This window comes from Gobio gobio (genome assembly GCF_949357685.1).
Source record: "Gobio gobio genome assembly, chromosome: 7".
Lineage (NCBI taxonomy): Eukaryota > Metazoa > Chordata > Actinopteri > Cypriniformes > Gobionidae > Gobio > Gobio gobio.
In genome coordinates this window covers 24,652,366-24,675,126 of record NC_137103.1, presented here as the reverse complement: position 1 = coordinate 24,675,126, position 22,761 = coordinate 24,652,366, and the positions used below count along the sequence as shown (strand labels likewise).

Here is a 22,761-nt window from a genome sequence, read left to right as displayed (position 1 = left end):
ATAAAATCAAGCACCTAGGCATGCAGAAGCTTCTACAAACATTTGTGAAAGAATGGGTCGCTCTCAGGAGCTCAGTGAATTCAAGCATGGTCCCGTGAAAGGTTTCCACCTGTGCAACACGTCCATTCGTGAAATTTCCTCAGCCAACTGTTTGCAACCTCATTGGATATTGCGGAAGCTCAAACGTGCTGTGTAACATGAGAATTAACTTCATTGGTTCTCAAATGTGCTGCATAACACACAGGAATGAACCTCATTGATTCTTGCAGAAGCTCAAACGTGGTAGCAATTGGTAACAACAGCAACTCATCCACAAAGTGGCAGGCTATGTAAAATCACAGAGCAGGGTCAGCGCATGCTGAGGTGCACAGTACTCACCAACTTTCTGCAATAGCTACAGACCTCCAAACTTCATTTGGCCTTCAGATTAGCTCAAGAACAGTGCGTAGAGAGCCCATGGGAGGGGTTTCCATGGCCGAGCAGCTGCATCCAAGCCTTACATCACCAAGTGTAATGCAAAGCGTTGAATGCAGTAGTGTAAAACACACCGCCACTGGACTCTAGAGCAGTGGAGCGTGTTCTCTGGAGTGACGAATCATGCTTATCTGTCTGGAAATCCGATGGACGAGTCTGGGTTTGGCTTCCTGTTCCAACATGACTGTGCACCAGGAACTTGACTGGCCTGAGTCCTGACCTCAACCTGATAGAACACCTTTGGGATGAATTAGAGAGGAGACTGCGAGCCAGGCCTTCTCATCCAACACCAGTGCCTGATCTCACAAATGCGCTTCTAGAAGAAGGGCCAAAAAATCCCATAAACACACTCCTAAACCTTGTGGAAAGCCTTCCCAGAAGAGTTGACGCTGTTATAGCTGCAAAGGGTGGGCCAACTCCATATTAAAGAATGGGATGTCATTTCATGTGCATGTTAAGGCAGGCGTCCCAAAACTTTTGGCAATATAATGTATCTTTGTCAATGAAAGAGTTTGCTTGCTTTAGAAAAATGCACTACAACAAAACCAAAGTTTCCATCACACCAACAATGGTCCATTGCTAAAATATGGTTGAAGGGGGAACACTGCCTCATTTAATTTCATGATGGTTCCCTCTACGATTCAGACATCAGGCAATATACTATATCAATTTATTAAAAGATATATTTTTCATAGGATTCCAGTAGAGTTTGGTGCCTTTTGGGATGGTAATTAATAATCATTTCTGAAGTCTGAATCGCAAAGAATCATTTATGTTGGTTCCCTCTGCATTTCAGACAACCTTTTTGAGGCAATTATATTGCAATCCCAAAATGCACCAAACCCTACTGGAATGCAATGAATAAAAGTAGACATTTTGAATGAATTGAATAATAACTTTCAAATATCCTCTCCACTCCTTTCAGAGACAAATCTAATCTCTCTCTATTCGTTCTTTGATTGTAGCTTGAAATTACACTATCCAACTTAAAAATCAGTTGAAAGCAGGGAAGACAAACCCTATTAAGCCGCAGCACATATTCAACTTGACTTAGACTCTGGGGTACTCATTATTCTAATTTAAACTAAAATCTCTCAAATCTTTGACACACACTTACACTTGCTCTTTGGAATTTACTGTGGATCTGACGGAAACAAAAACGCTTCAATAATGAACAGAGACATTATTTTCGTCAGTGACTAAGAAGCTGAACTGAAAAGTCAAGCAGAGCTTTTAATACATTAACGTAAACGTAAAAGTGCCATTTCCAGCAACACCAGTCCTATTTATTTACATCCTGATGCATATTTTACAACAATATAGCTCTTCGGCTATACAAAATGCTACACGTAACCTCATATTGGCAATGAGGCAAGAGATTATTATTGCAAGTTGTTTACTACACGCAAGAGAACTTTTGGGTTATGAGAGATTCTCCAGTGCAACTGAATGTTGTTTGGTGCAGGAAATGCTATGGAAAACAAAGCCTTTTTATAACTGGGATAACAATGCCTCACTTCCTGTCTGTTGTCATAACAACAGTGTAATTCTGGGATGCTACAAAGGTATACACCATTTGGCTGAGATGAGGAGAGCGACGTGCCACCATGGCAACAGCCTGAGAACCAATCAATGTTTTAGCCTGCCTTACAATTTTTTCCAGTGCTGGTGAATTCTTTCTCCCCCTTAAGGAAACCCCTCCCCTTCTGGACGTGCAAAAAAACAACTTGGTCCACTAGGGAAAACCTGGGAAGAGAAGACAGGAAGAAAAAGAGAGGAATCTAGTAAAAATGACCAGGACAGGAGACCAAATATCAGCTTAATCTGGTAGCTGTGATTTGTGATCTGGTTTCTGTTGGTCCAAACTGGTCCAGGCTGGTTCAAGCTGTACTGTGTGTGTGATGGCAATGTTACATTATCTAACTCTGTTCTTTTGCTTTTGCAGAGTAAATAAATTGAGGACTGGATGATTTTATTTGTTTTATCCATTCCTTTTTGTTTTTCTAAACCAGTCCAGGCTGGGCATAATTCATTACTACATTAAAAAATTATTCAATTTCTGAATTGTACAAGTACATTATCCGTATTATTGCTTCACATATGAATTGTAGTAATGTTAAAAATACTTAAAGGGTACCTTTTGTGCAAAAATTATCTGTGGGGTATTTTGAGCTAAAACTTCACATACGCACTCTGGGGAGTGACTTATTTTACATCTTGTAACAAGGGGCCTAATAGGTCCCCTTTAAAAGTAACTTGTAAACATTACTCAGGAATTATAAATAATGTATAAACATTGAAATTATAGTATTTTTATATGTGTTACTTGGGACAATTTACCTGAAACAGAGTGCGCAAAGTAACGTTACTTGAAAATGTCAAGCTACAATAACCAGCTACAATGTTCCAAAGCTAGCTTAAACTGGATTTTCCAGCAGTGAAAAAAGAGCCACAAGCGGGGGGTGGGGGGGTTGGGATACAGGCAAGAGAGAGAGATAGAGATAGAGATAGAGATAGAGATAGAGAGATCATTTTATTAAGCCGTGTTTGCCTTCATCCATGCATGGGTAAACTTGTAGCACAGTTCAGACAGGATTGCGTTACAAGGAAAAATAAATCGATCTGGACCAACACAACAACTCTCAGCACTCAGGCAAATATTCATCACTTGACAGAAAGAGATAACATTACATGAAATTTCACCACTGGAATGGCCTGGGAAATCCACTCTCAGGTATTAATCCATCTCCATGCAAAAAGCATTATTTAACACCAACTGTCTGAAGAAAAGAAGCTGTCTTCAACCTCTTTCCAATCACGAAAAAACCTCAAATCTCTGTTATTCTCTCTCTACCTTCTGATGGTACCTTCGGTACGTCCCATTGGACATCAGATCATGGTTTCTGCCTCAGGTGTAGATGTCAGTCATGATGTAGAACAAAAGGCTCTATTGAGCTTGTGACTTCACATGAATATTTTACAGAGACCGCTGAAAGGCCCGCAGAGAAAATGTCAGCAGAACGAAGCTCTATATATTATGCACGCAATATGTATGTGCCCTTCTCATTAGATGGAAAGTGGCAGATCAATGTAAACAGCTGCGCAACTGAACAATAACAGACAATGCGATGGGCTTGAGTACAGCCTATGGGGACTGTCTCTGAAACTAGCAGCTGTGTTTGAGAGCACAAAGAATGACTTGCGCTCTCAAAAAAAAAACCCCAAAAAAAGGGTACAAAATTGTACCTTTTAAGGTACAAGTGGCCGTCACTGGGGTGGTACCCTTAAGGGTACATTTTTGTATCTCTAAGTCAGGGGTAGGCAAGTTCGGTCCTAGAGAGCTGATGTCCTGCAGAGTTTAGCTCCAAGCCTACTATGCTACCACAGTATAAAACTCATGGCTCCCAGTATGCATTGCAGCATTAAGTATGTCACCATTGTTGAGTCTTGATATCTGTGTGCGTCAAAACTTTTTTCTCCCTAGAATGTTTTTAAAAATCAAAATTCAGAATGCCTGATCTGTGGCAAGAAAGTATTGTTGGTGAATATTATTTATTCATATTTTTAGTCAGTGATGAGTTTAGTCAAACATTTTTCTTCATGACAATTTTTGTTTATGGCTTCTTTTGATTTGAACAGATTATATGTTATGTTAACACTGTAACAAAAACCACAAACTCACATAAAAACCCAAGAGTCAAACTACCCAACTAAAGAAAACACTTATCACCATAATGGTGAACAAATATTTTCAATAAAACCAACATCTAAACCTCTGTTAATTCTCAATAAGAGCTTCTATAGATGTCTTTCAGGGTTGGAGCCAAACTCTGCTGGACAGCGACTCACTAGGACCGAACTTGCCTGCCAAGGGTTTAATTGTACCCTAAGGACCAATTGTGTACCTTTAAAGGTACAGTTATACAATTGTCCCTCCACTGTACCTTTTGTTTCTGAGAGTGTGGGATAAAAACCAGAATGTGAAAAGATATATGCTACAAACAGCCCCATGTGTCTCCATTTAGGTTAACTATAACAGCAGTCACTATAAGCACCTGGTGATCCTGAAAATACATCATGCCACTATGCACATGTCTGCTAATGTATATGTGGAACACTGGGCAATATTCACAGATACACAACCATCCAGCTGGAAATTGTGTATTACACGATGATCTGAAAACAAAATTAGCGAAATCATAAGATCAATCCCTTGTTTTAAACAGCTACTCTCTCACTAAAATGGGCAGTTAATTTACTGTCATTTACTCACCTTCATGACATTCCAAAACTGTATGACTTTCTTTTCTGTGGAACATTATGAGAAGATATTTTTGGGAAGCCAATGGTCACCCAAAAATTATTTTTAAATATCTTGCGTTCCACAAAATAAAGAAAGTCAAACCGGTTTAAATATTTTTTTTTGATTTAACTGTAAATGAAAAAAAATCGTGAAAATTTCTTGAAAATCTTGTCTTTCCAAACTTTTATGATGTTATTTCCTATGTAATCCATATTTTAAAGAATTTTTCAGCTGTTTTTGTCCATACTACAAAAGTCAATGAGACCCAGAACTGAAAAAAAGTAGTGTATAATTAATCCATATCACTTATTTGCATATTCTTCTAAGTCTTCGGAAGCAAAATGATCACTTTGTATAAAACATTCCGAAAAATTATATCCCAAAATATAATAATATTTTTTATCTTCTATATAATATCTTTTATTCTTCAGCTGAATGACATGAGGGCGAGTAAATTATTTTCATTTTCAGGTAAACCTGTAGGACTTCTATTTGCATGTGAAAGAACGCAGCAAAGTGCATTGTGGGTTTGCGGTCAGATTCAGTATAGTTGACTCGGCCCCACCCTTGAATAACAGCCTCTTTACAAAACATTAAGCTGTGACAGGATCACAAAATAATCCGTGCTGAAATGTGTAGGACTGAAACCACCAAGTATCTTGCTCAAAATAAACATCAGCCACCCTTACTTTAGACTGTATGAAATCCATTGGAAGGATACTTTTACCATTAGATACATTCTAACTGAAACAATAACATCTTATGTATTTAAACATAACTGGATCTTTCCTTCTTCCTCCTTATAAGTGCTGACCGGTAATGTTGTTGATGTATTAAGTGAAGGTTATGTTTTCGTGGTACATCAAACATTCATTTTAAAAGATCTTTTGACATTCTAAGGTCAATTCTAATCACATTTTCTGCACTGATTTCAGGGGAAATCTGCAGAATGGATTTAAACATGGCAAAAAGGTCTGAGAGTGCTGGCTCTTAATGGTCAAAATATTTCATAAATCAGGGGCGAGAAATGAGTAGAAGTTTGTGAATGAGGGTTTTTTAAACTTGTTCTGTGTGAGCAATGAGCATACCGTGTTGGTCCGGCTAATCGCTCACATCCGTCACATGCACATTTATTTCAATCCCGCTATAAGCTACATGAACACTTACGAGAGCTGCGGAAAGAAGCCTCAATAATACTTCCACACACTACACTAAACTCTGAATAACAACACTCCATTCATTAGCTCCCTGCAGAGCACTTTCAGGTGTGGAAGGTGGCATCTGACAGGTAAAAATGCACAGCTCCTGCTCCCTGAACAACCACTTATGTCAGGAACGACAGCAGGAGAGCAGATGCCAGCCGAGAGCTTTGGATAATGGAGATAAAGGAGCATCCTACTAAAGTGTCCATTCCTTATTCCACTGCAGTCACTATTGTGGAGGTCTCCCTGGCAATGGTTGCCAGGTTAAAGGGACAGACAGTTGAGTAGAGAAATGTGCGAGGCTGAACGGAGGGGTGGGTGAGCGTGCAAGAGAATAAAAGAGAGGAAGGGGTGACGGCGTGTGTCAGCGTGAGATAAACAGAACGGACACGTACATTCGAGAGAGAAGGGTTTGCGCGTTTGTGTGTGTGAAAGAGAGAGAAAAGCGAGTGAGAGTCTATGTGTGTGCTGTTGGACTGAGTGATTTAGCGGACAAGGCGATGGCCCTGCTAAACCTCGTTAATCTTGTTGAGAGCTTCTGCTCTAAATTCCATTAGCACTGGACCGGCTTTCTCCTTCTGCTGACCTCAATGATGTTAGCAATGTGATGGGTGTTTGTATGCAATGTGTACATAGTCATGTGCAAACCAATGTGTGCGTCTTTGAGTCTGGCATTCTTCAATTTTGTCTACTGGCGGTCGGCTCTTAACAATGACTAACCAACCCTACAGCGGCCCCACTGTGTGTTACCATTCTGAGTCAGAGATGAGATAGTAGAACAACCGTGGAGTCCAACACAGCGGCTAGTCAGCTCTATGAACATCATGACTACCATACACATGCATAAAACACAGACTCTACAGATTCTGTGACATATTGCTCAAAAGATCATTTACTCACCCTCATGGTGTTCCAAACCCATAAGATTTTCCCGTCGAAAAGTTCATAAAGAGATCGAAAAAGAAAACCACTTGTATTGAGCTCTACGTTTTCTGAAGAGAAAAGATTGCTTTATATGATGAACAGATTAGACTTTTATATTATATAAACATTAATAAACATTGATCAATGCACATACATAGAGCACATCATGATAAACAGAAGCTCAAATGTGCTTCCTTGATGCCAGGAACCAATGAGGTTTGTAATTCTGTTTACAATATTTGATGTTCTCTATGGGGTGATCAATTGCGGTGTCCGAAATCACCCCCTATACCCTCATTCACTATTCCCTACAATACTCCACTAATTTATTCCACTTGAAGGAGTGAATGAAAACGAGTGAGTGAATTTGCGCCGGAAGGGCTGACGCTTTTGTATATTGTGCTTTGCCGTTTAATAATTATTTGAAATGTAGCAAACTGGCAACTCCAGTAATGAAAAAAAATGTATATTGAAACTAGCAATAACGTCCACTATGGTTTCGGACACCACTACAAATGGCTGTGCCCTCAAATATTGCCCTATTTAGGGGATAAGGGGGCAATATCGGACACAGCCAAAGTTTATATATGAATAAAAACCTAAATGAAATCTGTTCATCATATAAATCAATCGTGTCTCTTCAGAAGACTTGGATTAAAAAAACGCTTGACGCATTTGGATTTCTTTTACAATGTCTCTATGAAGTTTGAAGCATCAAAGTTTTGGTGAAATGGACCTTGAATGAAGAGATATAAATCTCTCAGATTTCATTAAATATATTTTCATTTGTGTTTTGAAGATGTAAGTATAATAGTATAATAGGTTTGGATCGACGAGGTTAATGGATGATAGAATTCTCATTTTTGGGTGAACTCTCTCTTTAATGGCATATCCCTTTTCTTGGTGTTTTTGAGGGCACATGGTCACTATGAACTAAAGGCCAATTCATACTGCACCGACAGACAGACAGACAGACGACAACAGACACTTTGTCGGGTTTTGTTGGATCTGTGTTACCCTTGTTGACATCTGTCATCTGCTGAACATGTTGAATGAATCAGCATTTGTCGGGTCGAGGAATGTCTGAGAAGTGACGTACTATAACTGGTGATTGCTCACGTTGGTCAGTGTCTGTCAATGCATGAATTGGCCTTAAACCAGCGTTACTCAAAGTGTGGGGCGCGCCCCACTGGTGGGGAATAGAGACGCGACAGGTGGGGCGCGACAAACGGGAGGAAATGTGGTCATTTTTGAGCCCATCTTTATTACCCTTTTGAGTGGTCCCACATGTGGGATTTTTATTTCGGTGCACCTGAGATGAGATGTGCTGCGCTGGTGGAAACAACATGAGACCATGACACCGCGACTGTCAAGATGACTCGCTCAGTGTTTAGAGTGGCGCGGGGCTGGCGCTATGCAACGCATCGCCACAAATGAGTAAAGCAAGCCAACACGCAAACGGCCGCAAGTGAAACAGAAAATAGGCTAAGTCTTAGATGCTCAAAAACACAATCATCTTCATTAAAACGAATGAGACTAAATGCTCTTCCCAATGTTCAGGTCGCTCTCTCATATTGCGGTCTTTGATCTTGAAATGAGTTGATATAATGCAGCTCATCTGTTGCTTTCGTTGACGTGAACTCCGTTAAATGTGCATATAGCTCAGACCGGGAATTGAAGATCGGATTTATAATAATTTTGTAGATAGGTGTAAGGATAGGACAAACAGCGTGTGTGTGTGTTTTTTTTTTTTTTTTCTCGATCAGCCCGTTTTGTTTGTGAGCGCCGTTGCGAGCAGCCTGCCTCAGCTTGTAAAAAAAATGCCTTTTTTAGGCTAAACATTTAAATTAACATTGTGATGCTTGAAATGTTTTATATCTATGGATTTTATTATAAGCAAGAGACAAGTCCAGTTTTGATTTGAGAGGCTAAATTAATCAAACATGTGGTTAACTAACTGTCGGCTGCTGGCCGCTTGGTCGTTACTTAAAATAAAAAAAAGATTTAACAAACAAATAAATGCTTCAAACATTTTTCTAAATTAACTTAATAAAGAAACGAAACGAAATATAACTACTTTGACATTAAAAACAAAACTGAACTATTTTAATGGCTGCAACAATGTGTAGGCCTAATAGGGAGGATAAAAATTAGAAGGAAAAAAAACACGGGCTTCAGTCGGAATTTTGATAAGCTGTCGGACACGGGCCGGGCTAGGGCCTCAGTGCTTGATAATAAAAGCACTCGCTCAGTGCTTGATAATAATAATAATAAAAAAACCTACTTTAGCTTTTCTTCTAAAGCAAAATGTAGCCTATTTCCGATTATCACTAAAGCTTTGAAGCAATCCGTGTTGTAAAATGCGCTAAATAAATGAAGGTGGCTTAACATATCATGCATAATGTTTATTTTAGGTTTCAAACATTTAAATACACATAAGTAGGCCTACTAGTAAAACAATACATTTAGAGTTTGTAAAATAGGCCTACACACTGGTGTCACTAGACGCAGCAATAACAATCCATTCAAAAATAATTTGCCGACGTTTTATTCATATCAGATACACGTATAGGTAACTAAAAAGTTTACTATATTCTTCTCCCAGTTCACCGGTCACTTACTTGCATGTATTTCGGGAGAAACTGATAAATTCACGCGAATCCGACTGACAGGACTCTCTGAACTGCGACGCAAACAAACATAGGCGCCCATCTCACGTTATAGATCAAAATCAAGATAATTTATGAAGGTTTTTAAATGGCAAAACACACTCACTTGCACATATTTGAGAATTCGATTATTAGATTTTATGACATGGTAAGCAAGTTTGTCAAGTTCGTCTGATATATCGGCTGATATATATATATATATATATATATATATATATATATATATATATATATATATATATATATATATATATATATATATATATATATATATATATATATATATATATATATATATATATATATATATATATATATATATATATATATATATAACACATATAACACAACGCATATAGATTTCCCTTACATTAGTTATTTGTAGTTATTCATGATCCCTCAGCCTCTCTAAAATAATGTGATAAAACAAACAAGTTTATTTTTAAACTGCATTATGGTCAAAACAGAACAGAGGAACATAAAAATATATTAAAGTTCTGATAAATAAAATGTATTAAAACTATGAAACACCAACACTCATAATGTGGTTGAGCGGTGTTTCATCCATTTTTATAATTTTGTCAAATATTAATTTATCGGCCATCATAAATACTGATACTGATAGTTTGGAAAAAATTTGTTGGGGCGATTGGGGACAGGTGGGGCTCGGAACCCTTCACTACCTCCAGAGTGGGGAATGGCAGAAAAAGTTTGAGAAACACTGCCTTAAACCAACATTATGTGCTCAAAATGGATCCAATTTACGAGGGAGTACATCATGAATCAATTTTCCAAACCGTGTTGTTGTCTTATCCTGAATCACTACAGTACACTTATAATAAGCGTTTATATTCTGACTATTTTAGTCCGGTTCGGGTCGGCACCACTGCGGAGTAGCCCAGTACCTGCTTGACTCGCCATAGACATTGCCAATGTTCTGTTTGTTAACCGCTAGAGCGCCAAAAGTTACATAGGGTGGGTCTCATTTAGTTCCCCCGAGCTCGTGAATCAGTATATCGTGTACACGAGTTTGGGCACTGGTAAGGACAGTAAAAGACGCTGGCTCACTACACATTGGGACACTGATGACTCTATTTCCGGCGATGTGACAACATCTTCATTGTACAACATCATTACTGGTATTTATGAACAACAGCAGAGCTGATATCTTTCTGACATTACTTGTAATGGTATTTAAAGTACAATATGATAAATACTTTGCTTGTTACATATACGTGCAATATTTCAGCCGTAAATAATTTAGAAATGTTAGCTAGATTGTGTTCATTACCTGTCTAACGATGTATATTTATGCTGAAATATAATAAAATAATGGTTTCTGTTTTTAAAAACACATATCGCGCGTCGTTATCAGTCATCATGTGTAGTGAGTTGGCTCATGTGATTTGAGTTTCGCGCTTCAGAACTTCTGGTTAAGGGACCATAGTGAGCATCGATGCACCCTGGGTTATTTGATTGAGACAGCCCTTAAAATAGACGACTCCCTGATCAGTGCCCTGACTACTGAACTAGGGAGCTGATTGAGACGCACCCATAGTGTTGCTTTAAAAGTACAGACCTGTTTGATGATTCTTCAAAATGTTTTGTTCCAGTGAAAACAAAAACAACATATGGGTTTGGAACAACAACAACAGGGTGAGTGAATGATTATCAAATAATTTTTGGGGGGTGAACTACTCCTTTAATACTATACTGTTTGTATGTGTGTGTGTATGTGTGTGTCACTGATTAGAGTGTGTGATTTTATGAGTGCAATCATCATTAGCAACATAATCACCACCTTAGTGCTATTGCGGCTTCACATTATAACTGGCACAAGTTGCACAAGTACACACCAGCCCTGTACTGTTTGATATGCTATAGAGTGGAAGTGTGGAACATACCAATCTAAGGCAACATCCACACAAAGCCAGAGCTTTCCCTATCCAATCTTTTTGTTCCCTCGTCTCAAGAAATATCTGCGTAAACACAAAACCACCGAAACCGACTAGAAATACACTAAAAACGGAGAAGTGTTGAGTTGTGAGAGTTGTGGCTAGAAGGGGTACAGCAACGGTCGGAAGTGAGGCAAAATCTCACGATAAAATAACAATAAATCAATTTGCTACTTACCAGATGTGTTTTATTAAAGGGTTAGTTCACCCAAAAATGAAAATTCTGTCATTAATTACTCACCCTCATGTCGTTCGACACCCGTAAGACCTCCGTTCATATTCGGAACACAAATGAAGATATTTTTGTTGAAAGCTGATGGCTGAGAAAGGCTTCAGATAGGCCTCCATTGGCATTCAGTACATTTACACTCCCAAGACCCATAAAAGGCACTTAAAACGTCGTTACAAAGTCCATCTCACCACAGTGACTCTACAATAATTTTGCGATGCGACGACAATAGTTTTTGTGCGGAAAAAAAATCTAAATAACACCTTTATCCAACTTGTTCTTGTCCGTGTGTGCCTCCACAACGCATGCACGAAAATATGACGTAGCGCTGGGGTTCGGGAATCCATGAAATGCACACTTTAACCCCATTTTGAGAACTACGCCGAGACCTAAAGCACGATTAATGTATAATTCAACAGCTTAGATACGCGCGCCTTCCTCTGCTTGTAAACAAATCGCTTCTGGGTCATGTGTCCGAACGCCGGATCTGTGTCATATTCTCGCGCATGCGTCGTGGAGGCACACACGGAAGACAAGAACAAGTTGGATAAAGGTGTTTTTGATTTTTTTTTGCGCACAAAAACTATTGTCGTCGCATCGCAAAATTATTGTACAGTCACTGTGGTGAGATGGACTTTGTAACGACGTTTTAAGTGCCTTTTATGGGTCTTGGGAGTATAAATGTACTGAATGCCAATGGAGGCCTATCTGAAGCCTTTCTCAGCCATCAGCTTTCAACAAAAATATCTTCATTTGTGTTCCGAATATGAACGGAGGTCTTACGGGTGTCGAACGACATGAGGGTGAGTAATTAATGACAGAATTTTCATTTTTGGGTGAACTAACCCTTTAACGCCTACACCTACCCTTACAATAATGCAAATACAAATGACGCAATATTGATGTGCACATGCCCAGTGGTCGTAGCTGTAGCCCTTCTAGTCTTTTTCTGGTCTTCCCGTGGGACGTGGCGTAATGACATCATCACCGTTTCACAAAATATACGAATTGATGGTACACACAAAAAAACAAGGCTGTCGGTTTCAGATTTATCCACTCTGGGACTAAAAAAAAACCGCCGGATCCGTCTGGACGAAACGCTGATACGATACGATTTTTTTTTTTTACATATACAGCTAAACGCTTCTCCGTGTGGACGGGGCCTAACTTTTTCAAAAAAGTACATTGCATCAGCATTGGGGCTAACAGAGCACTCTATGCTCTTGGCACACAGTCAAGCTGAGAGGCCCCTGGGTGAACCCCTCCAAACACATTCCACTTTTTTTCACAGACAGGACAAAGAGTTTCTTAGGTTTGTGATAAAAGCTAGGGACTTCAAAGAGCACATTGCAAGAAAATTCTAAGAAAAAAAGACCAAAAGCAGTGGCATTTCACACTTCTGCTCTGATAATTCATCATCATCTGTTCATTATTTTCATTGTTTCATTAGGAGTCCTTTTACCCCTGATTGCTCTTGATTGTGCTGTGGGTGGATCTGTAATCAATGGGCCTCGGGCACAATCGGTCATTAGCATGTAAATCTGAGCAAACAAATGAAGTGAGTACATAACGTAATTATGCCGGAGCCTCGGCTTCACATTACATTTGTCCTAATACACATGTGGGGCAGGCATATTCTTATGCACACACACATACAAACAAAACGAGCTTACAAAAGGACTGGGTGACCTCTGCCACTGACTTTGTGTCCATATCAAATGCTTTGGTGATTTTCCCAGGCTGCTCTTGGGGATGATACAGAGCATCTATTGAGCTATTCTTGGCTTGGCTCTGAACAGAGTCTCTGACAGTCCACTGGAGCAGAAGTGGATAGAGTAAAGACAGGCCTGAGGGAAGATAGGGTGCTATCCGCCATGTAAAAAATCTAGAAACTAGGAATAAATAGAAATAAAAGCAGGAACTATAGATAAAGAACTATTTACTGAGATATATGAAAAATGATATACATTAAGTGCGTCATTCTCCCTTGCAGCCAGAAAAAAAAAGCTTTAAAAATGTATACTAAGCACAATTAAAGAGGTTCAGTGTATGAAAAGCCCTCTGAGTTAAAATCATGTTCTTTTTGCTGAACCCCGATTATAAAGACCTCTGAGCTTTTGAGGCTAAAATAAAAAGGCAAAGTCACAGATGGGCATAATAATTAGAAGAAATCAATGGGGAAAATTATTATTTTTTTTAAATCACCATGAGTCACCATGAAATTACAGTGTTTATTATAAATGATTTATCCGCGCACATTATTTTTCAACACTATAATATATTTGATACGCAAATTTTAAGGCCTCTACATTATATCAACATGATCAAAACTTGGCTGAATATATGCTTCTGTTATATTATAGATTTTTGCAGGAAAAAGCCTTTTAGTATATTTCTAAAAATGTTCCTTTTTTACTGTAAAAATCTTTACTGATTTTATATAGTTAGCAATATTTTAAAATGAACACTTACTGGACTGAAGCAACCGCTAGCCTAGCTTAGCACAAAGACTGGAGGTAAACGGCTCCAGCTAGCCTACCGCTCAGTAAGTGACAAAATAACGCCATCATTTTCCTATTTACATGTTGTGATGTGTGTAGTCACATCGTGTACTAAGACAGACGGAAAATTAAAAGTTGTGATTTTCTAGACCGATGTGGCTAGGAACTATACTCTCATTCCTGTGTAATGATCAAGGAACTTTGTGCCGTACCATGGGTGCAGCGGCGCAATGATATTACACAGCACCTGAAAATAGGCTAACTTCCGTCAACATAACCAACGTGACAACCTGCTTGCACAGAGAGCGTGCTGGGGACTATTTTCAGGCACTGTGTAATATCAATGCACCGCTGCACTCATGGTACGGCAGCAAAGTTCCTTGATTATTACACAGGTATGAGAGAATAGCCATTATTTTGTCACTTATTGAGCTGTAGGCTAGCTGGAGCCGTTTACCTCCAGTCTTTGTGCTAAGCTAGGCTAGCGGTGTGTGCGTCAGACAGAGTTATGGCACGCACGGAGATGTATGGACTTATCTAACTCAGGGGGACACGGTGAATACAATTAAGTCCCAAATATACTGTAATATCAACAATTAGCAAATTAAATATTTTGTTCTGGTTTGATTGTTAATACGTAGATATTAATATGTAATATTTACAGGTACAAAATGCACAATTTTGTACATTTTGGATACATGCTGAAATGCACAATATGGACATACTAGCAACACTTAAATAGAAACATTATGCATTTACAGCTAAAAAAAATGTATATACTTTTATATTTGTATAATTGCTCTTCAACCATTTTATAGATATATTTTAGATCCTTTAACCCCACCCCTAAACTCAAACACTCGAATATTAAAAGAATAAGCATAATAATGGGCAAAAAAAAAACACTTTTAGAAATAATCTAGCATTAAAAAGATAATAACAAAAGGCTAATCCCACCCACCTTTAAACTAAATCTACCATTTCTTAAAAAAAATGTACAGTTATAAAGAAAAACAACAGATAGACAAGTGTAATCACAATAATTTATTCATACCAAAAATGTCAAAAGTCCTCTATAGCAGTATGCAATAGTTTTGTATGAGGTACAGAGCAGAATTTAAACTATTTAAGCAGCTTTTAAATTGATAACAAACGCAGAATTTGATGCTTACGGTCGCTACTGAGAATGGAGAATAAGATCAATGAATAAATTTAGGTTTGAATTTGGGTCAGCGTAAGAGACTGACACAGACGTGAAGAAATATATATATATATATATATATATATATGTGTATATATGTCGTTATTTTTGTTTGTTTTTTGTGCACAAAAAGTTCTCTCATCACTTCAGAAAATTAAGTTTGAACCACTGTAGTCACATGGACTATTTTAACAATCTTTTTCCTACATTTCCTTGAAAGTGTTAATTAAATTGCTGTCTATGGAGGGGTCATCAAAAATCTCTAAATTATCTTAATTTGTGTTCCGAAGGTGAACAAAGAACTACCCATTTAACATAATCGTTCAAAATTTGCATTATTTCATATTAAGTTGATGCATTTAATAAAAATGATTCACTGAAATGACGATTTAATACAATAGAATCAAAATATTAAAGTGATAGATCACCCAAAAATGAAAATTGTGTCATCATTTACTCACCTTCATGTTGTTCCACACCTGTATGAGTTTATTTCTTCTGTTGAACACAAGAGAAGATATTTTAAAGAATGTTGCTAACCAGACAGTTGACGTTAGCCATTGACTTCCATAGTATTTTTATGTTTGTTCAAAATTTACATTTTTGGGTGAATTATCCCTTTAATGCCACGATTTGTACATGTACGTCTGTAAAGTCGTTCACATGTAAATAATTTACATTTAGGGCTGTCAATATTGTACGTTTCAGTGTACATTGAAACGCAAGTTAATGTACGTGTGGGAGAATCACATAAAAATGCATACAAATACTCTTGAGAACATGTTGGTCTAAAGGTTCAATAAACAGTTCCATTAAAAAAAAAAATTACATTCTGAGATTATTTCATATGCCAGGCTTTACAGAGTTAAATTCATGAGCCCTCATAATCTTTCATCAAAATAACTTCCTTTCCTGTCAATCAAATGAGATCGCAAACGACTGTGATTCAAAGACCAATCAATTGCCAATGGACAAAATCAAATCCTGCCCTATATTTTTTCTTGTTCAAGAAGCCCATACACCACAATAGGGAATAAAAGATGATCACAATCCATTTCATGCTGACTTTAATGATACAATGCACCAGGAGGAGTTTGCCTCTTCTGTCCCTATTTTTTCTAGCCTTTATTACAACTCCTGATTTAACCAACACCAAAGCCAAACCCAGAAACATCTTCAAGATAAGAATGCCCATTTCTCTTCTCTGAACTGATTCCTTGGAAACCTCTGGTGATTTTAGCTGGGGATGAGAGACGGAGATCTAAAGAGACGGCTTTTCTCAGATTAAAGTGTTCTTCCTCAGCCAAGTCCAACATGACGACTGCAAATCAACACCAGCGTCTACAAGCAAACATTAGCTTAAACGTCATCTGTTGCTTAAACCATCTGCTGACCCATTAAGAAGCTTGGAATTTGACTTCAACAGATAAACTACGTTTTCAGAAATGATGCATCATAAATGCAGCTGAAGGGAATTTATGAAAGGCTGGATAAAAATGATAAACTTACTCCAGTTCAAGCTCAATAGCTCATACAAAAATCATTTCATTTTTTTCACTTGAGAGAACATTTTGAAGCCAAACAAAGACAGTCTCTCACATCCACAGCAAAGAAAGGACAGTGTGGTGCACTAATTTAAACCATAAATCTCAATAGCATGGCAGAGGATCAGTAGATAGATGTACAATATTCACTGGGGAATATTTTGCCTGGCTCTTATATCATTACATGACTCACCAAACATCTGCTCTAATGTATCACATGGAGTACAAGCTTATAGAGACAGTCTTTTAAAAGCCAAAGATGTATAAAAGAGGAGTGATGTGCCTATGAGACAATTACAATCTGCCAGGGTTCTTTCCCACGCACAAAGACATGTTGCTTGCAGAAGGTAGAAAAATGGATCGGAGACAAATACGAGATAAGAATGGAAAGCTAAGAACAGCTCGAACAAAAGAGACAGTGAATGTAATTACAGGACAAAAGGATTACAGACAAACTGCATGAAAATGTCTTGCCTCTTGTGAACAGTACTCTATAATATATATATATAAAGTATACACTCTATAAATAAAGGTTCTTTATTGGCATTGATGATTCCATGAAGACTCTTTATCATCCATGGAACCTTTCCATTACACTAAAGGTTCTTTATACCGGGAAAATAAGGTTCTTTCGATTTTTAAAACGTTCTTCTCACTAAGAAATTTATTTGAAAATGAAAATGTCTCTTATTTAAAACAAAGCCAAGTTTCACAGAGCTGGTCATGCATACGCATCGCTGTTTTTATCATATAAGATACATTTGACTGTGTTGAAAGTCATGTTATAATGCTACTCTTTGCGTTCACTTGGCGGCTACTATGAGGCACTTGATGCACACTGCAGTAAGCTAGATCAATATTAGGCATGGCAAAACATGGTACTCGCGGTAAATCAAGAAAACAAGATTTAAACAAAAAGACTAACTGTGTTGAGCAATATAACAATGATTCGTTTTCTGTCAATAAATGTCTCCAAACAGTTGCTTACCTGTCTAATTTAACACATAATAAAGCGTCTTTGGTGTTTCCATGGTTTCTACAAAATAAAAACGGAAATCGAGGGCAATGCGGGTATGATGTCATTGAAAAATGTGTCCTGGTTAAAATTTCATATTTCTCTGGATTTAAACATTCTTGGAAACATTTGGGATAGTGTAAGTACACAAGTCAACAAAATGTATAACATTGTTTTAGTGGTTTTTGGATATTTTAATCCAAAAATCTTACATATTGTGCCTTTAAGAACGCTTCACTGAAAGGTTCGTTGGGGAACCAAAAATGGGTGTTCTATGGGATTGCTGCAAAAAAAGCCCCTTTGGGAATCTTTATTTTTAAGAGTGTAGCAAAAGTTCATTCTCAGCATCAAGAAAGTTATGGCAATGGATATCTGAAATAACCTGGCTCCGCCCTCCAACATACTTCCGCTCAATTTTCATTTTCCTTCAGTACTCCATCTGGGATTGCCGTATATTCTTAGTTTTTCTCCGAACAAATTTTTACCTGTCCAATCAGCGAACAGAGGGAGTGGCTGAGAATGATGACGTTGATGTCGTGCGCTAGTTTGAGTTGTAGTTCAGTAATGGCGGCGGAGAAAGATGCAAGCGAAGCCATTCATTCCGTTGTGGCACCACTGCCTAATATCCAGAAGTTAAAGCCGGAGCAAGAACAAGCTTTGCTGAGTTTTGTTGGTGGCCATGATGTTGTGGCCCTCCTCCCCACAGGGTTGGGGAAAAGTTTGCAAAGTTTGGGAGGTATTGTCATCATTTACAGGGGATAGTCAGTGATTTTATTGCCATCCGTCTCCCACCACCCGCGTAAAAATCCCCGGCTGAATTACCTAGACAAACACCAAGGTCGTGTGGTAATTAAATTGCTGTCCGAATCCACATCTCTTGAGTTTTCAAGAATATATCACTTCAAAATTCACTGTTTATATCCTTTTTGACCACTGCAGAGCACCGTGCGGTTGCGCTTCGCTGTAATTTGGATGCATTTCTAGACTTGTATTTCTTTAAATGCTGGCAAGTATTTACAAGAGCAATATATTTCATCACCGCTCAAAAAATAACGTAACGTAAACATTTGAATTGGGCCGTTATTTACGGCAGCATGTATTCTCATCATACCAAGCATGTGACATTTTATTTACAGCATACAATGTTACAGCATACAGCATAACATGTTACGGACCACGTGAGCAACGCGTTCCCAATCACAAAACTCTCCCTTCCACTGTGAGTAAATCACAATCCGAATGCACAAGTTTTAGGTTTTATCACTGAGGTGGCGTGCACAATCTGCAGTTATTTTTACGGACTTCCATGTGAGAAACAGAGGCGAACGGCGCATGACATACGTCACGACCAAACGTTAGCGATTGGTTATGGCAGATCCAGAGTGGCTCTGGGCAGATCCAATAGTTTTAAACTTCAACAGAGTACCCGCCTTCAAGGAAGTAAACACTTGTCAATGGAGAGTGGCCAGACTCTCTGTACAAATGAAATGTACGAGAGTCTGGTAAGACCTTTATCTGTAAAAGATCCTCACATATATTATGATTTTAGAAATGTTTTAGAATTTAATACTTATAGTTTTATTGATATTATTGGTTTAATATAGCCAGCTTCATAGAGTCTCAAGTGTTGTTGCATGGAGGAACTATGACTGCTAAGCAGAACAGCAGTGAAATGGATTAATGGATTTATCATCAACTTTCTCTAACTCTCCAACTCACCTCTCTACATGTCTTTTTCCATTTTCCCCGCTCTGGTCTATCTTCATGGATTCTTCTTTCTGCAGTACCCAAATCTATTCATTCTTTGCATCACTATATCTCTTTTGAGCGTCATCTTCCACTCTCCCTCGAATCAAATACAAAAATGTTTTGTGTGCTTCAGCCTGACTCATTTAGACACGGATCTCTGAGGGGCACTGCTGCTTCCTCCATCTATTATTACATAATAGTCATCATTACGGAAAACAGCACTTGGCTTTCATACAACTTCGCTCTCTTCACACTTTTTCCACCCCACCCATTATTTTAACCTCTCTTTTTTTGTGCATTGTTTCACACAACTGTGCCTTACGGCCGGACATTTATATAATTATATTGGGCATCCTTGAACAGATGAGGATTTATTGTTGTGACTACTTTTTTTAAACTGTATTTTCCGCACATAGTCATGCTTTCTTGTTTGTGGGGAACAAAAGCTGTTTCCTTGTTTACAAATGTTTCATAATGGATGGGTAGTTGGACAATGGCCAGACTTAGAATACATTAATTCTCTATGGCGCATTAGAGGTGTTCAGTAAATCAAGGCAGCAATAAAAGCTTTTAGAAAGTTTAAGTGTGTGTGTGTGCATGTGTGTGTGTGTAAATAAAAGCCCTGGTTTCCGTCAAACAAATAGATGTTTATACCATTTTTAATTATTGATGCGAAATCCCATTCTGCCCAAAACAGAAAGTTGCATAACACTCATTTACATACACTTAAATAAATGAAGGATTTACTTTGAAACAATTTTCACACAGAAATTGCAAGTCAATTTCACAAATCACAAGTAACACATTGAATTAAGCTTGACATGTTGCAGTAGAAAGACTGAAATTGTATTTTCTTGTAAAAAAAAAACTTTGTTTTATTTGTTTTTTTACAGTGACGCAATAGCAAGCAATCTAATACAAGGAGGATGCAAATTGTTTCAAATATATGCACTCTTATTTTCCCATCCAAATATTGTTGAAAGATTAGCTGATATAGATTAGGTCTGAAATAAGGTAAGATGGCTTAAAGGTTTTCAACACTAGTTCACACCAAAGTACAAAGCCAAACGCCTTTTCTTAGAGCGATTTTAAAGAGCAGGATTCAAACCCAGCTGCTGAAAATAGACAGAATGCAATAATGTTGTCAAAAGTCTGAGGTAGACTACTACTTTCAAATCATTAAGACCGTGACAGAGTTCTTTCCCATGACTTTTGAATGATGAAACACACCTATTATGTTCTCATTTTTTTAATTATTAAAATCATTGTTCAAATCTTTCAGCATCTAGTCAAATCTTAAACTGAAGACTTCAGACTTGTTTATAGGCCCTTTGTGGGCACATTACATACATTTACCTTAAAGAAGTTACAATGCAAAGCACTGAAATATTAAAGTTGTGTAATCACCTCCAATTTATTATAACGCAATGGTTGTGAATTGTCTATCTAGAAACATTTCACTGGTAAAGTGTGGGTATATATCACTGTACAGTGACGACATAAAACAATAAGAGAGGAGGAACACGTGACTTGTTCCACGGCTATCGAACACGCGATTAATCCCGCTTGTTTTCACCTTAATAAGTGTTTGTGAAAAACGTTTCTACACAACCAAGCACTAAAGCAGTGCATATTGTGATTGCAGCTTGTTGCTGCTCCCATGATACAGTACTCAGCTGTTATGTACACTATAGGAGAAAAACAATCCCATATGGCATAATGTATACAGCGCGAGAAACAAAAGAACACACACAATGGGCTGAACAATGCCTCAGCGAATTCGCTGCCAAAAATTGTTATCGCGTGTAGATGAAAATGGCAGAAAACATCTTTGAGACGATATTCTTAAAAGCATTTATTTGTTGCACTACATTTTAACAACGTAACTCTGTCCATCGTAATCAAACGCATTGTGGACAAAGGAATGGACAAACCCTCCAACATATAAGCTAACCTTCCAGTGTTTAGCATAACCAGCAATACTCTTGGGAGAAGAAAAAAATTAACTATAATTTTTATTTTTAACGACATATTTAGGTTTGCAAACTTCTTTGCTTATAATAACAGCGCAAAATATGAACAACAAAGGACGTCGATAAAGAAAAATAACACAAAACTTACCGTTGTGACAGCTCGAGATCAGTGGTTTTAACCGCTTACACAAAGCGCTGATAACTCAGTTTTAGCATCCTTTGTGGCGAAGGCTTTTCCCATTCCGAAGCATTCAGAATCCGGTTTGTGCTCTAATAAGACAACTGGTGTGTCACGATGTTTAGCCTATGGAACTGATTCACATCATTTGTTTAAACAAGTCCAGATGCTTTCAAACTGATTCGGGATCACGATAAACCTGCCTTTTTTAGTAACCCTCCGGATTTCCTTTCTTTCTAGTGTATATCTGATGGCACTCAGTGTTTTCATTTTGATTCACATGCTCTGTGTCTTTGGAGTGTACCATTCGCTTAAGAGTGGGGGGAGGTGCACAAAGGGGGCCTCACTAAATGAAGCCAAAGTATTGTGCACCCCATTCAGTATTTTTTTTTTTTTTTTTTTATCCATTAAGGATATAGCTACTATACAGTTTGGGTGTGTTGAAATTTTATTGTAACTAATGTCACTGTAAGTTGGCAATGCAAATGCAAGCACAGAATTTTATCGTAAAGCAGACAACCTTCTAACAATGTTGTGACAACAAGCCGCAAAAAGGTTAAAAATTGCTATTTGGAGTTTGGTGAATGTTTGGCCTGTTACTCCACTGGTGCCCTACGCACATGGTCTGCACAACCAGTATGGTTGGACACTTTACTATCCCTTGAGACCATGGGAGAGGATTTGTGAACGGCAGTGAAGCAACTGACCCTGGTCACATGATAATGAGAACATGGCGAATGTAGTACATCCAGATTACATTCATACTACACACATTCATACTAAATAGAACATACTTGAAGTAGTTACTTGTTCAAAATAAGTACTACTTAAGAGATTATGCTAT

At 38.0% G+C, this 22,761-nt stretch overlaps 1 protein-coding gene across 2 annotated transcripts in view; it reads right to left on the bottom strand.

Annotated features, from left to right (window-relative positions):
* Positions 1-22,557, bottom strand: part of tmem198aa (transmembrane protein 198aa) — a 31,831-nt gene extending 9,274 nt beyond the window's left edge. The window contains exons 1-2 of one of the 2 annotated variants that reach the window (XM_079821506.1): positions 21,888-22,217; positions 15,920-15,956 (exon numbers count right to left, since the gene is read on the bottom strand). The gene's annotated coding sequence lies outside the window, so the exon portion shown is untranslated. Of the gene's footprint in view, positions 1-15,919; positions 15,957-21,887 lie in introns of both variants that reach the window. The other variant, XM_079821505.1, reaches the window with a different exon arrangement.
* Positions 22,558-22,761: the final 204 nt, after the last annotated feature.